Source organism: Lepus europaeus, chromosome 4 (assembly GCF_033115175.1).
Source record: "Lepus europaeus isolate LE1 chromosome 4, mLepTim1.pri, whole genome shotgun sequence".
Taxonomy (NCBI): Eukaryota; Metazoa; Chordata; class Mammalia; order Lagomorpha; family Leporidae; genus Lepus; species Lepus europaeus.
The window spans coordinates 16,204,295-16,210,078 of record NC_084830.1 but is presented as its reverse complement, the minus strand read 5'-3'; the positions used below and the strand labels follow the sequence as shown (position 1 = coordinate 16,210,078).

The 5,784-nt window shown below is 44.8% G+C and overlaps 1 non-coding gene across 1 annotated transcript; it reads left to right on the top strand.

Annotated features, from left to right (window-relative positions):
* Nucleotides 1-5,256: 5,256 nt before the first annotated feature.
* LOC133758932 (U6 spliceosomal RNA) lies at nucleotides 5,257-5,360 on the top strand. The gene has a single exon (XR_009865837.1). It is a non-coding gene; the product is annotated as a U6 spliceosomal RNA (small nuclear RNA).
* The last annotated feature ends 424 nt before the right edge of the window (nucleotides 5,361-5,784 follow it).

Below are 5,784 nucleotides of genomic sequence, written 5' to 3'. Positions count from 1 at the left end.
TGCGGGATCAGAGCTTCTCCAGGGAGTTTTAATGCCTCACCACAGCACAGGTGAGGCACAAGCCGCTGAGTGTAGGAGACAAAGCCACAAAGTCACTGCTCAGATGCTCAGGAGGGCCCGTGGGATACTTACATACCCAGCCGCAGAGGCCTTGCAAGCACAGAGCCCACATTCCAAGGCTGCGCCTTAGCTCTTATTAACCGTGGCATTGTGTGGGCTTCAGATGGGGTGAGCGGCTACAGAAGGAAGGGCTGTCCCAGAAGTGCAGGTGGTATGCCTAATTCATGAATCAACTTGGGCTCGGGTTGTGTCTCCTCTGCCTATTTCTGCAATTTCTGTTGCCTCTGGGTTCCAATCTCTTTCTGTTGTGCCCCTCCCCCACTCTTTGAATGAAAGTTTTAAAGAACTTAATTTTTTTTTGACAGATAGAGTTAGACAGTGAGAGAGAGACAGAAAGGTCTTCCTTCCATTGGTTCACTCCCCAAGTGGCCGCCATGGTCGGAGCTACACCGATCCAAAGCCACGAGCCAGGTGCTTCTTCATGGTCTCCGACGCGGGCGCAGGGCCCAAGCACTTGGGCCATCCTCCACTGCCTTCCCCAGGCCACAGCAGAGAGCTGGACTGGAAGAGGAGCAACCGGAGAACTTAAATATTTTAAAACTATGGCAGGTTATTTTTTTAAAGAAAAGATTTATTTATTTATTTGAAAGGCAGAGTTACAGAGAGGCAGAGGCAGAGAGAGAGGTCTTCCATCCACTGGTTCACTCCCCAGATGGCCACAATGGCCAGAGCTGAGCTGATCTGAAGCCAGGAGCCAGGATTTTCTTCCATGTCTCCCACATGAGTGCAGGGGCCCAAGGATTTGGGCCACCTTCATTCTTTTCCAGACCATAACAGAGAGCTGAAGCAGAAGTGGAGCAGCCGGGATTCATACTAGCGTCATATGGGATGCCAGCACTGCAGGCAGCGGCTTTACCCACTACACCACAGCGCCAGACCCAGGGTCTTAATAAATACCGATTTTTATTATGATTATAGCAGTATCTATTTTGGGTTTATAAATATATATAGTTGTGTATAGCATATTTATGTATATATTATCTAGCTAGCTAGGTAGCTTGGGGTGTCACCAAATAATCAGCCTCAAGCCCGAGTTGTTCAGAGGAAAGCTTTACTTGTGACAAGTGAAGGAGGCAGTGGGAAGGTAGAGTTCCTGAAAAGAAACTGTCCCCCGGGGAAGCAAGGGTGAGGGGTGTGTCCAAGATGTAGAGCAGGGTGAGGCAGAGGGCTCCTTCCGCTCCGCTCCCGCAGTGTAGGTGATGTCCTTCTGCACACATGGGGTGTTCAAAGAATGGCAGCAATCATCCTTTGATGGAGAATTTAGTATTGCAATGAGAAAAGGTCTACTTAGATTGCAAAGATCTGACTCAAAATAATTTCCTACAGATTCATTTGAAAGTCAGTTATGGGGCAGCAGGAGAAAACAAACTTCCATCCATTGGTTCACTCCCCAGAAGGCTGCAATGGCCAGGGCTGGGCGAGGCAGAAGCCAGGAGCCCAAATATTTGGGCCATCTTCCACTGCTTTCCTCAGCTCATTAGCAGGGAGCTGGATCCAAAGTGGAGCAGCCAGGGCATGAACCTGTGCCCCTGTGGGGTAAAGGTATAGGCTTTACCTGTTAGTCACAAGGCTGCCCCTGGTTTCCTGCAAGTTTAACCGTTCCCTTTTGTGGTGTTCTGGCCCCTCTGAGTACAATGCTGCAAGAAACTCTTTCCTGGAACACCCTCTGACAACTAAGACCAAAAGAGCATACAATATAAGCTGTTTCCAGTTCTGGGCCCTGTTCCACTGACCCCTTTTTGCCTACATACTACCCTCTTGGTTACATTCTCCATCACTATCATTCACCACTTCAAGAATATCATATAAAATGGAATCTTTGGGAATTGGCTTTTTATCCCCACTCAGCATAATTCTCTTGTGGTCTCTTCAAGTTGTTGCAAACATAAATGTTATATGTGTAGTGCTGTGTAGTATTTCATTGTATAGCTATAGCACATCGTGTTCGTCCACCTGCCCATTGAGAGATATTGACTTGGTTTCCCCCCCTTTTCCCCCTTCTGTCGAATGGGAGTGCGGCTGCTGTAAGTATTCCTGTGCAGGTTTTTGTGTGAATACAAGTTTTCATTTCTCAAGGGGAAATGTGCTGGAGTGAATTTCTGAATCATATGATACATGCTTGTTTAAAAGGAGCTGCCAAATTATTTTCTGAAATGGTTGTATCATTTTTTTCAAAGATTTATTTATTTATTTGAAAGTCAGAGTTACACAAGAGAGGAGAGAGGCTGAGAGAGAGAGAGAGAGAGAGAGAGAGAGAGAGAGGTCTATCTTTCACTGGTTAATTCCCTAATTGGCCGCAACAGCCGGAGCTGCCAGAGCTGGGCCGATCCGAGGCCAGGAGCCAGGAGTTAATTCCGGGTCTCCCATGTGGGTCCAGGGGCCCCAGCACTTGGGCCATCTTCCATTGCTTTCCCAGGCCATAGCAGAGAGCTGGATCAGAATTGGAGTAGCCAAGACTCAAACCAGCACCCATATGGGATGCCAGCACTGCAGGTGGTGGCTTTACTGGCTATGTCACAGTGCCGGCCCTGGGTTGTATCATTTTCCATTCTTACTAGCAATAGACACTAGAGCTTAGTACTATCAGCACTGATTTTTAAAATCTTATTCATATATGTACATACTGGTGTTTTATGCTTTTCATTTATATTTCTTTGATGGCTAATTTATGTTGAACAACTTTTCATGTGCCATCTCTGTAATCTCTTAAAGAAAGTATTTGTTTTTTGGCTCATTTTTTTAAACATAGGTTTTTGTTTTCTTCTTGCTGAGCTTTGTGTTTTAAAGGCCCTATTCTACACACAGTTGCATTGTGTGCTGGTAGGGGCTAAAGCTTCAATATGGATTGATGGAGGCACAATTCTCTCGGTGACACTGGTGTGTTAATGTTGCTGTCTGTTGATTGCTTTTTCCTGTGTGGTTGGGATTTTCCTGGATCTTCAAATGCTCAGTAGTTCTGAATTCTTGCCCCCTTAGTTTGACTCTTTTAAGACTCTTGGCCTTATTCAAACAACAGTTTTTTCATGCCAGGAGCTGACTGACCTGTGGAAGTTCAGGCTAACAGTTGTGCCTTGACTGACCTGTGGAAGTTCCAGCCTTGCCCTCAGCGAGCCACTCCTCTGCTAAAACTTAGGTTTTTGAGGTCTTTGCCTTTCTAATCAGACCTGCCCCAGGGGTGCCTCACTCAGGAGCCCGTCTGCCACCTGAGTAGTGACCTATTTGTCTGGTTCTTGAACTCTTCGATGTAGGATCAGACCCATTTGGGGTAACTGTGAAGTTTGTTGACAACTCTATGGGGTCTCTTTTAATGCTGGCCATGGTTCTTGTTCTCTGAGGGCCCCCTCTCTGTCCCTTTTGCTAGAAAGTTGGCACTGAGTTCTCCTGCTCTGCCACGCATTCTTGCAACCATGCCCCTGTCTTGGGCCAGCTGCTGGGAGGAAGGAGAGAGAGGAGTGAACTACAAACAGGAACTACTTTTGTTTGGAACTACTTCTGATCACACTGGGCGCTGTACTGCTGTGGACACGAGGTAAGAGAAGACAGAAAGAAGGGAAGGAAAGGAGGGGCCTATGCTCTCTGCCTGCCGTGTTCAGAGTGCCCTTCCTACTCCCTGAGGCAGGAGCGAGGGCTCTCCCTGGCGCCCTCTGTTGGCTGAGGCTCATTTCTGGGTTTCATCATAGGAGGCCAGAGGAGATGAAAAGAAGAAAGAAAAATTCACCGGTAGTTTGGTGCACTTCAAATTCTGGTCTTTCTCATTCTAGCTCCATCCACATGCTGGAGTCCCAAGCAGTTGTTTCATGCATTTTAACCAGGTTTCCAGCTGCACAGAGAAGCAGACCTTGGGGGAAGCCAGGAGACACAGGCCTGTGTGGAAGCAACACATCCACGTAGGGGTTGTCACAGTAGCTTTAGTTATTACATAATGTTCCCTACTTTTTGGCCCCACTCACCAGTAATTCCAAGTTTTGTGTTGGCATTTGACCAATACATTTCCGTCTTCCATAATGTCAATACTTTTTTTTTCTTTTACAACTTCATAGCAGGTATTTAATGTTTGCATTTTTATTTATTTATTTATTTTTTTTACAAATTTCCTCAAAACTTATTTAAAGTGTTGGGAATAATTTTAAAGCAGATGACAAAAATCCCATTTCAAAGCCTTAGTATTGAAATGTAAGAATTTGGGACTTGGGACAGACAAGTCACAGACTTGGTTCAGTGATTAAGTCACTCTTTGGGATATCCACATTCCATTCTGGAGTGCCTGGTTCAAGTCCAGGCTATGCCGCTTCCAATCCAGCTTCATGCTAGGAGACAGCAGGTGATGTCTAAGTACTTGGATCCCTGTCACCCACATTGGAAACCCTGATTAAGTTTCTGGCTTTGGGCTTCTGCTTGGCCCAGCCCCAGTTTTTGAGACTGGGGAGTAAACCAGCAGATGGAAGATATTTCTCTGTCTCTGTCTCCCTCTGTGTGTCTCTCTTTCAAATAAAATTCTAAAAACACAATGAAAATGAATAAATAAAACGTATAGGAAATACTAGAACCTAATTGACAACATGTATCAGTTTCCATTGCAGGAACAAAATCACATAATGATGAAACTATTTTTAAATATACATTTAAAAAATTCTTTCTCCAAAGCATTAGTTTCCTTCAAAAAGATATTTCCTCACTGGCGCCGTGGCTCAACAGGCTAATCCTCCACCTAGTGGCACCGGCACATGGGGTTCTAGTCCCAGTCGGGGCGCCGGTTCTGTCCCGGTTTCCCCTCTTCCAGGCCAGCTCTCTGCTATGGCCCGGGAGTGCAGTGGAGGATGGCCCAAGTGCTTGGGCCCTGCACCCCATGGGAGACCAGGAGAAGCACCTGGCTCCTGCCTTCGGATCAGCGTGGTGCGCGGGCAGCAGCGCGCCAGCAGTGGCGGCCAGCAGTGGTGAACCAACGGCAAAGGAAGACTTTTCTCTCTCTCTCTCTCTCTCACTGTCCACTCTGCCTGTCAAAAAAGAAAAAAAAAAGATATTTCCTCATTTATTGTCCAAAAATATTACTTTTACTTCAAATGACTTTATCAAGTGGGTATGAGGGTCCTCCAAGGAGTTAGAGTACAAGTGGAATTAAAAGATGAATATATTTTGGTGCTCACTTTGGCAGCACATATGCAGAGATTACCACGATACAGAGATGAACATGGCCCCTGTGCAAGGAAGACACGCAAATTTGTGAAGCATTTCATATTTTTGAATATGAAAAAATAAAAATTGAAAAGAATAAATATATTTTGATGCAAAAGATTATGAAATCCAGGCACAAGTTTTTCACTAACACACATTTTCAATGAACTCGTTCAAGAATTTGTATGTGCAAGAATTTCAACATATTTTGAGCCAAAACAAACTTACATTTTAATTCTATTTTCCACAGTTTTTTTTTTTTTTAATGCACTCTGGATTTTGTAAAACAAGCAAGCAAAAAGTCTTGCTAGGTAGCATATCACCAATAGCCACTGTATTTTATCCACAATGTGGCTGAAAAAGAGCCCAAAAGACAAAGAGATAGTATCTTTTTGTGTTTTTTAAGTTTCTATTCCCCTAATCTTCAAAAACAAGAAGTCACTAAGTTGGGTTGATTTTATCAGAGATGACATCTTGTTCTTCTATTTTGTT